Here is an 11,608-nt window from a genome sequence, read left to right on the forward strand (position 1 = left end):
CCCATCCTACTCCTCTGCCTAGCTCTGGAAACACAAATGGCACACGGTCCTCTTGGGACCCTGTATAAATGTGTATGCTGCTATTCACAATATCAAAGACATAGAATCAACATAAGCGTACATCACCTGTGGATTGGATAAAGAAAATGTGGTGCAGCTATATCATGGAATACTATGCAGCCATAAAAAAGAACAAAATTATATCCTCTGCAGCAACATGGATGCAACTGGAGGCCATTATCCTAAGTCAAGTAATGCAGAAACAGAAAATCAAGCACCACATGTTCTCTCTTATATGCTGGAGCTAAACATTGGGTACGCAGGGACACAAAGATGGGAACAACATAAACTGCCGTCTACTAGGGGTCGGGGAGGGAGGGGGACAAGGGTTGAAAAACTACCTATTGGGTACTATGCCCAGTACCTGAGTGACAGATTCAATCACGCCGCAAACCTCAGCATCACACAACATACCCAGGTAACGAACCCCCATATGTACTCTTGAATACAAAATAAAAATGGAAATTAAAAAAAAAATGTGTGTGCTGGGCATCCAAATGGATTTCAAGGATACTCAAATTGTTGGCTAATGGCACTGGTCTGTGGACCTTAGTTTATCTAGAGACAAAATATATGCACGCATTGCCCAAGGTGCCAGCTGTCTCCCATCAGGCAGGTTTTGGATCCTGCATTCAAGATTCCATAGCACTTATACATCCCTTTAGAAGAGTTGTCTGCTTGGAATACAATCCACAATCCACCGTGGCTCCAGAGTGCAAAACATGAAAGTGAGCATGAACACTATTAAAGCAAAACAAAGAACAAAATTGATATTTTCCCTGTAAAGAAGTTAACATTTATTATCAAAAAATGTTCTCCTGCAAGCTGGCTTGAGTTGAATATGGAAAACGTGAAGTTTATCCCAGGCTTCTTGAAAAGTGTTTTGATATTCTGTTACATTCTTTCCATTACTATCATCACAATCAAATAATTATCAAAGGGTCATAATTATTATGTTTTCATTATGAGCAAAAAAAAGGACTTTTGCTCATTCTGAATAATTTTGTATAGCAGCTAAAAATCATATGAAACTATGCTCAGTGAGCAAAAATTCTTTTTTTTTTTTCAAGCAGAGTGAGAGGAAGCAAAGAAGGAATGAAAAAAAAGATGAGAGGGAAGGGAAGACAGGAAAGAAGAACCTCTGGAAATAGAATGAAAAACAAAACAAAACATAGAGACTTGCACTTTTCTTTGCAGCTGTCAGATGATTTGTTTGTCTTTGGTTTTTTTTTTTTTTTTTTTTAATGGAGTTTCGCTCTTGTTGCCCAGTCTGGAGTGCAATGGTGCGATGTCAGCTCACTGCAGCCTCCGCCTCCCAGGTTCAAGCCATTCTCCTGCCTCAGCCTCCCGAGTAGCTGGGACTACAGGCATGTGCCACCACACCTAGCTAATTTTGTATTTTTAGTAGAGATGGGGTTTCTCCATGTTGGTCAGGCTGGTCTTGAACTCCCGACCTCGGGTGATCCACCTGCCTCAGCCTCCCAAAGTACTGGGATTATAGGCGTGAGCCACCACGCCCGGCCTGCCTTTGGCTTTTAAGTGAGTTTTTGGGATGCGTTGAACTGATGCCATGATATTTTCTGGTCAGGCTGCCACGCCCTCTCTACATTCCTGATTCCATCTGCCCACCTAGTGAGAAACGATTTCCTCAGTGTCTGTCCCTCTCAAAAACCACAAAAGATGCTCTGGAAAAAGACCTCACATCTTTTTGCTTAATGAAAGACAAGTTTTAAATGTACAACGGGTTATATAATTCTTGGAATATCTGTTAAATATATTACCTCCCTGAACTTTTATGCATACTCTAATAATTATAACATAAAATAATATATATGTAATTATAACATGATATTTAAGTATTTATATATTATGTAATATGTAATTATACTATATAATTATACATAGAAGCTACATATATATAGCTATGTAGAATTACATACCTATTAACTACATATATAATAGTTACATATAATTATATACATATTAACTATATATAATTACATATATTAGCTATATATAATTACATATATATTAGCTTTATATATTTTTATATATTAGCTACATAAAATTACATATATTTAGCTACATACATATTAGCTATATATAATTACAAACAAATTAGTTATATATAATTACATATATTAGCTACATATAGTTACATATGTATTAGCTATATATAAAATTACATATATTAGGTATATATAATTATATATACATTAGCTATATATAATTACATCTATATTACCTATATATAATTACATATATTAGCTCTATATATTTACATATATATTAGCTAGATATAAAATCGCATATATATTAGCTATATATAATTACATATATTAGCTACGTATAATTATGTATATATTAGCTATATGTAATTACTTATATATTAGCTACATATATTAGTTATATATAGTTACGTATATATTAGCTATTGGTAAAATAAATTTACTGTGTAAAATTATACATACTTAGCTACATATGTACTAGCTATACCTATATCAGCTATACACGGAAAATTTATTTTCAAAATAATTACCTAATTCCTTAGCATATGAGTGCTATAGAACAATTTCTACCAAAGTTAGAGAGGGCTTGAAAGAGTCTCACCTAACTACAGGGAACCAGAAGTCGTCTGGAGCGTTCTGAGGTCACCTCCAACTGAGAGGCTCTCAGTGGTCTTTGCAATTGAGGTGGACATGCAGAGAGTAACCCAGCTTCTGGAGACAGAGAAATGTGCTCCTCTTCAGGCACTCTGGAAAGAGAAAATGAGCTGGGGACTCATCTAGCAGCCCCCCAAATTGCAGAGACTCAGCAGAGAGTGAGCTCAGATCTGCAGCTGCTGCTACTGAAGTCCAGTCCTTCCACAGAGGCTGCCCTGGGGAAAGGGGCAGTCTGCATTTATTTATGAGGCGGTGCTAAATGATTCTCGCAGGCAAGGCTGGCAGAGGCCACCACTCAGTAAATGAAATGCAATCTTTTCAGACTGCCGGTGTTGCCTGGCAGGACTAATACATATCTTGAGGCTAACGAGGTTCCGTCCAACTTTCACCAAGAGAAATGATATTCTAGATTAGATGATTTGAACCTAGAATGCTCTATCGTTGAAATAATGGCAGGAGTTACAATGGGTTTATCTTATAACTCTATCTCCCATTGTAAAAAAAAAAATTACCTTTCTCAAAATACAGATATAATAGTATCAGATCAAATGTGGCAGAAAACAGACACAAATATGTTGGTCCAGGAACATAGACAAATGTGTATGGTTGTTTAGAATTTAGAAATATTAAAAGCTTGCTTCCCTCAGAAATTTAGCGTGTCTGTTACTCTAGATGTTCACGGATCATAAAGTTAGAGATGACCCTTCCAATAAACAACACAAGGGCAAGAAGAGGACTTGAGCTTCATTTATTTTCTTATTCGAGCAAGACAACTTCTGCATGGGTGAATTAAATTAGGTGGTCGGGAGCCCAAATGTAGTGATATATTTTGTACCTTCAGACCTCCAGCAAATAATCAGGCAAACCAAAAATTTGGCTCAGCCTACAAAACTAATTACTGGGTGCCTTCTCTATGAACAACCACACTGTAGTTTTTGAGTGTGGAAAAATGGGCACCAAGTGGGACTTTAATTCTGTCAACAAACAAGTATATTCAGGTGTGACCTCTTACATCTTGCCAAGTTTTCAATGCATATTGCAAGAGTCCAACACACAAGCACACAGGTACATACCTACATGGTAATGCATCTGTAATACAATACATGATCCAGGTGTTTTTGCTTCTGTGCTCAAAACAGATGTTTGTCTTTAGAAATCATCTTTGCACAGCATTTCAATCAAAACAGCGATAAAGATACAATTCCCACCTATGAGTGAGAACATGCGGTGTTTGGTTTTCTGTCCTTGCGATAGTTTGCTGAGAATGATGGTTTCCAGCTTCATCCATGTCCCTACAAAGGACATGAACTCATCCTTTTTTATGGCTGCATAGTATTCCATGGTGTATATGTGCTACATTTTCTTAATCCAGTCTATCACTGATGGACATTTGGGTTGGTTCCAAGTCTTTGCTCTTGTGAATAGTGCCGCAATAAACATACATGTGCATATGTCTTTATAGCAGCATGATTTATACTCCTTTGGGTATATGACCAGTAATGGGATGGCTGGGTCAAATGGTATTTCCAGTTCTAGATCCTTGAGGAATCGCCACACTGTCTTCCACAATGGTTGAACTAGTTTACAGTCCAACCAACAGTGTAAAATATTCCTAATCCTCCACATCCTCTCCGGTACCTGTTGTTTCCTGACTTTGTAATGATGGCCATTCTAACTGGTGTGAGATGGTATCTCTTTGTGGTTTTGATTTGCATTTCTCTGATGGCCAGTGATGATGAGCATTTTTTCATGCACATACACATATATTTTTAAATGTTTTATATATGCCCGTGCAAGGTGTCAGAGGCCCCTGTAGCAGAGTGGTTGGCTCACAGGTGGTAAAAAGAATTTACAGACAACAGTATAGGTTTGAAAAAGAAAGTTGTATTAGACAGAAAGAACGCTGCAGCAGAGTGAAGAGGGGTGAGCTTCGGCAAGGGAGGACCCAGCACCATGGTGGATTTTCCTTAGGGTTACTTACGGACCTTGGAGCGGGAGCTAAAGGATAATTTGAGCCATATTTGTTACGTAGAGATTTTGGTGCCTTCATGTCAGCAAAGGTTGCACAATGGGTTGCATGGATTCTAGAGATGTATAGAATTTCTAGTTACTTATAAATTTCTTCTTGAATGCCTCAGATAAGAGGTTTTGCCTCCAGATGGTCATCAAGTGATCTTTACTCTCCTCAATATATATATGCAAAATGATTTGTTTCTTGCCATTTAAAAAGGAAACATTACTGCACTGATATATCTATTTTATGAAATAATCAAAATTTGAAAAATTACTCTTGACTCTTGTTCAAGGGTGAAACATAAATAGGTCAACATTAGGTAGTACGTCTAAGAAGAGAAATACTCTTATTATAAAAGTATCAATGCAAACTAAGAAAAAATACTTCAAATTTCACCATTTTTTAAAAATATACAAATCCAGTGGTAGGATCTATCTCTGAATGACCTGGCTCTTCTCAGAAATCTAGTGATAAAATGTGGAATTGTGGTGTGTCATTTGCCTACTCTAGAGAAATTTCAAAGTGGCAGGTATGCGCAAAAAGTGGTGTCATGGGGTTGCAGAATAAATAATAATTCAGAACTGAGATGAGGAGGATGAGACATGTACTGGGTATAGGTGTAATTATGTAAAAGGACAGAGTCAAAAAAAGAAAAGAAAAAGTTCAGGGAATTAATTGCTAAAGTATCAAAGAAGTTTTTCTGGGAATATTAACATTTCGATTTTAACAAGTAAATTTTAACTACTTGGTAGCGGGAAATAATCTGCCTTCTTGTGTCAAGTGGTGATATAATTGAGTTTCTTGAAGCGTGTCGTAATTGAAGTGTTACGCAGCATGGCTGGCATCCAAGGACGCACATAAAACGTGTTCATATCTTAGTGAGTCTTCCAGGGACCTGGTTCTGACTCCCAGGTTGCAAGTCTAGAAAACCGACTTTGTTCATTCCCCTGCACTTCCTCAGATGCCAAAGTGAATGGAAAGGAAGACGGAACTCACACAAAAATTGAACCTAGAGGAGAGGTGCACACCCAACAAAATGTCCTTCTGTGAATTTTCCACGTCTTCAAAATAACTGGAGTGTTGATGCTGTAGTTGCAGGTGTGTTTAAAGAGAATAAAATGGAAACAAAAGGAATCAGATGGTCTTGGTGCTGTGGAGATTCTAATTTTGTATGCCCCAATCTGCAATCATCTGTGCTTTGTTGGAGCAGGAGTATGCTGCATGAAACGTTAGCTTTCTGTGCCAACTTGGCTCGGCCATAGCACTCAGCTCCTTAATCAAACACTAATATAGGTGTGGGTGTGAAGGACTTTTGTGGATGTCATTAACAACCACAATCGGTTGACTTTAGGGGATAATGGGAGTGAGTCTCATCCAATAATATTTGAAAGTCCTTAAGAGCAAAAACAGGTTTTGTGAATAATAAGAAATTCTGCCTCAAGACTGCAGCATCAATTCATGCCTGAATCCCCAGCGCACAGCCTTGCCCTATCTTTTGGATGTGCCAGCTGCTACAGTCACATGAACCCATGCCTTCAAAGAAACTTCTTTGGTTCTGTTTCTCTGCAGATCCCAGTCTAACACATTGAGTCTCTCTCCATTGTAGAGGTCCTAAGCTTTGCTTACGCAGCACATAAATCCTCATAGATTTGAAGGAAGGTTTTTTTCATGGTGGACTTGATCAAGTATAATCTTTAACAAAGTTAACTTTTAATTTCACAAGTAATATGTGGACCGATTCTGTTTGTGAAAGGTCCAAAAATATAGATAATCCTAAGGCACACTGAATCATCACATCCAATTATAATTCCCTCTCCAAAAGTAAACACCATTATCGATTTGATATGTCTCATGCTAGAGCAGCATTTCCGGAGTTATGAATATCTACCTATCCACCTATCGAATGTATATACCCATACATACCTTTTATCTTTCTGTACATCTTTCCATCCATCTATCTTTAACATCTATCTGTCTATACATCTATTTATCCATTTATACATGTACTCTATCTAATTCTATTATCTACATATCTATGTATCTAATATTTATCTCTATACCTATTATCTAGCGGTATATCTCTCTATCAATCTATCTTTAACACCTATCTATTCACCCATCCATCTATTCATGCAACCATCCACTCTCTATCTATGCATCCTATCATCTATCTATCTATCATCTATCTATCTACTCCATCATCTATCTCTATCTTCTATCTATCTACTTATCTAATATATTATCTATCTCCTATCAAAAATTCACACCAAAGAAATATGGAAGTCTGTGAATCTATAAATTACATTGAGAAAAAAAAGAAATACTAAAGTAATTCTGTGATTACTGATTGTTTTTGTGTGTGTCATATGCAAAGTTGCGTTTATTCTGCAACAGCTTATTTCCCAACATAACTCTTACAGTTCCTTCTCCACCACTGTATATAAGCATGTGTTATCATTTTATCTGCTGTATAATGTTCCCTACCATGTTGCATTTTGCCTTTGTCCTTCCTGTGGGTGTCTATGTCATTCCAAGCCATGCACTGTTAGAAGCAAAGCCACGAAACACATCCTTGCACATGCCTCTTGGAGCATGTTTTTCTAAAATGGGCCATGAGAAACAGAATTGCTGAATCAGAGAGATTGATTTTGTTTAACTATAATAGCTTCTACCAAATTAACCTCAAAAATATCAGCAAATTTACATTTACACCAAGCACTTAATTCCCTACCCCAGGCCTGATTTTATCATACTTTTGAAATGTTTGCTAATCTGATGAGAGAAAATTGTGCTTCCCTTATTAATAATAAGGTTAAGTAGCATTTAGTATTTAATTTGTATTTTTGTAATCCTGAATAAATTGATCATATCTTTTGGTAATTTTTTCATTAGTGGCTTCCTTTGTATTGTGAGGGGGTTTTTAAACATAGATTGTGGATATACAGTCAGGTACTGCGTAACAGTATTTCAGTCACTGATGAGCCACAATTCCACACTGTTCCCATGAGATTATAAAACCATGTTTCTACTGTACCTTTTCTGTGTTTAGATACATACACAAATATTTACCACTGTGTTATGGTTGCCTACAATATTCAGTATAGTAACATTTTGCATAGGTTTGTAGCCTCGGGGCAGTAGGCTGTACCATGTAGGCGAGGTGTGTAGTAGGCTATGCCACCTAGATTTTTGTAGGTGCACTCTGTGATGTTCATGCGAAGGTGAGGAAATTGCCCAGTGACACGTTCATCAGAACATATCCCTGTTGTTAGGCAACACATAACTGTAGTTTCTTGTGAGTTTTTAATGTTGAGGTAACCAAATGATTCAATATTTTCGTGAGTAGCTTTTGTTTATTGCAGCCTTTTTAAAGAGGAGTTTCTCTATCTTCAAGATTATAACATCATCTCTTCTTTCATTATTTTTATGTATACAATGTTTTTCATATTGAGGTTTTTAACAGATCTAAAATAGTAAAGTGTGTGTGTGTGTGTGTGTGTGAGAGAGAGAGAGAGAGAGAGAGAAAATTCACTCTGATTTATTCCGTGGCAGGAAACTAAAATACTCTATCAACCTATTTAATGCTAACGATAATTTGAAAAAATAAGGACTATCATTGCCATGTTTTATTTTCCCTTAATTGTTTAAAACATATTTAAGCTAGTGTCACAGAAAATAAATCTAATGATGATTCTGTGGTTTTATAGATAATTTTCCCATATGGAAACCTTTTGGCATGTTTTTGATGTTGTGTTATTCTACTTCTGAAATTACTTATTTACTTAGGTATTTATCACACTGGGCACTAAGTCCATTCTTTATGCTTTTCTTTACTTCTACAGAAGTGCATACTATTTGATTCTCTACTTATTAACTCCCACTGTACTTTCTAGTATCTCCTTCTAAGAACTATTAATGCAGATATTTTGCAAACTGTGGGTTTAATGTATATCTCTTCATTTCTACTTCTACTTTTCAAATTCATGCCTTCTGGGCTGAATTCTGAGAATGTTCTTCAGCAAAAACTTACAATCCCTTTTACCCCTTCTTCAACTGTATATTTTTCATTAGTTACCCAACCTCCTAAGATTTTTTTTTTGCTAAAGACAAATGTTTTAATCTTTAGATGATATTTAAAAATACTATTTAAGGAAGGCAACCACATCGCACACTTGAGGATCATTCATATATTTCCGATAAACTTTGTAACTTGCTCAATTATCTGTGCTTCGTAGGTTCAATGTTGTTTTGAGTTAGTTGAATTTGTTTCTCTCCTTTATCTATTCACTTTCCTTCAGCATGTGGTTATTTACCACTGTACACTAAGTGTGTGAATTCCATTAGGTCACCTCTGCTCTCTTTGTCCCCCGCCCCTCCTCCTCCTCCTCCTCTTCCTCCTCCTCTCTTTTTCTTCTTCTCCTCCTCCTCCTCCTTCTTCTTTTCTCTCTCTCTCTCTCCTTTTCCCTCTGTCTCTCTGTCAATCTCTTCCTTTTCTATTCAGCCTGGATGGAGACAGGATGTAGGTGGTGCTGTCTTTCTCCCTCCCTCTCTCCCCTCTCTCTTTCCTCTTTCTTTTCTCCTCCTCCTCTCTCTGTCTCTCTCCCCTTCTCTCCTCTCTCTTCTTCTCTCTTTTCTCCCTCTTTTCCTCTCTCTCCTCTGTCTCCCTGCCTCTCTCTCTCCTCTCTCTTTCATTTATCTCTCTCTTCTCTCTCTTTCATCTCTCTCTCTTTCTTTCCCCTACTTCTCTTCTCTTCTGCTTCTTCTCGTCTTTGTCCCCCTCTTCCCTGTCATTTTTCTCCCTTTCCTTCTCCCTCTCCCTCTCTGTTTCCCTCTTCTATTCAGCCTGCAAGGATACAGGTTGGAGGTGTCAAGCCCAGTGAAGCTGATTCATCTGAGCACAAGAGCTAACCACCTCTTCTGTGCACTGCCATCCACCTTGGTCTCTGCTACCACTCTCCTTCCCAAGCTTCTGCACCTATTGCTCCTACCTGGAGGCAAGTGCACCTGCTTCTCATTATTCTTTCCTTTCTGTCTGTACCTTGACCTCCCTGCTAGATTTTTCTGGCTTACCTTCTGCTTCGTGTATAGACAGAATACCTGTATTACCGTGGCCTCGTTCCACAGTGTCTGTTCTTATAGAACAAAGTTCAAAACAAAAGGCATCTGCTTGACATATGTCAGAGTCCTTTTTAATCCACCAAGGACAACTTTTATTATTTTCCAACACGGTATTTGAAACATTTTATGTCCTGACAAGTGTCTGACATATATGAGGATTTGATGCGGGAGAGGAAAAGAAAAATCTACAGTGTATGATTTTTCTGCTCTCTGGAAGTAAAAGTCCAACGTACAAAGTTAGACAAATAGTACATTTTATGAGTGGAGGGACTTTGTCCTCTGAGAAAATGTTTCCTCTGATGAATAAATGTATGTTGTTCAAATATATTGTTACTTGCTCTATATAGGATAATTTCATATCTCTTTTTGAATATGAATGAAATTGGCCTCTATTCTATTCTATTTAAATACTGGCACTTAAATTTTAAAACAGTGGACACTACGAATTTATATATTCATGGTTACCTTCATTTTTTCTATACCCACATTTTGAGGGGAATGGGATACAAGCATTTGAGATCATCACCCTGATGACGAAATACTGGGGAGAAATTCAGTCCCTGAATATCCAGTATGCTAGGCATGGACTTTCTCAGAAATATCAATGCCCTGAGCAACAACAACAGTAAAACTTTGCAAGGATTGTGTCAATGTCTGGATTGCTTAATCTTCACAGAACAGCAATCAAATCGGTTCTAGTAATAAAATAATTTGCTCTACTTTATACTTTTTAACAAAATTTGATTTCTCCGGGCCATATTATGCTTATTAGAAAGTAGAAGCTATTCTTGGACTCTGCTCAGATGCTATTATGGAGGGAGAGTCAATGCAGAGTACTGTGAATGGTCCAAACTCACTTCCTAATTTGATTTCACTTGCCAGCGTATTACACAATGAAATAAATAGGAACCAGTGTGAGGCAAAATTGAAATGCTTTTTCTACATTGCTCTTTGCAGTGTGCTAAAAGTATTTCATCTACCTTCCCTTTCTCATTTTCCCAATACTGCCATGGGTGATATATTTAATTATTCCCTTTTACAGATAAAAAACTGGAACCAGAGATTCATGACATGATATAACTTGCCAAAGTCCCCTTATCTAGTAAATCCTTTGGTTTCAAGGAAGGGCATAACTGCATGCAAAATAACTAGTGCCCAATTTAGTTATGGTGGGAAGTTTATCATTTCAGTTACTGCTATAGCTAACAAACCAAGAGTAGACCTACCCTTTGGGTCTCTAAAGACCACAGCATCTTGGAATGATGCTTACGTATCCCCCAGGCAGGATGTAGCAATAAAAAGGAAAGGGACCCTGTGAAGAGTGATTCGGTTGGATGCAACAACACTTAAAACATATGCTGATATATCAGGCATAAAAATCAATCAAAACCGAACAATATTATGTCATGAAATAAATTCCTGGATTTTTATAAAAGTCTAAAGTGTTATAAAAAAATTAAGATCTGAACCCTAAACTATGCCACATATTCTTGCAATAAAATATAACTCACACTATTTTCAAATTAAACAGCTTCCAATCTCCAGCTCCCAAAACAAAACAATACTAAAAGCTAGCAATGAACAATGACTTTTTTTTTTTTTTTTTTTTTTTGATGACTTAGATAGATCAGGAACCTGACATTAAGGAATTGGCCAATCCCGGAGTGATCACAGCCTTTGTGCAAAATAACATCTTTTGCACTCTAGTAAATGTGCCTGGATTTAGTGTCACATAAACTTAGGTTTTGAGATT

Source organism: Nomascus leucogenys, chromosome X (genome assembly GCF_006542625.1).
Source record: "Nomascus leucogenys isolate Asia chromosome X, Asia_NLE_v1, whole genome shotgun sequence".
Lineage (NCBI taxonomy): Eukaryota > Metazoa > Chordata > Mammalia > Primates > Hylobatidae > Nomascus > Nomascus leucogenys.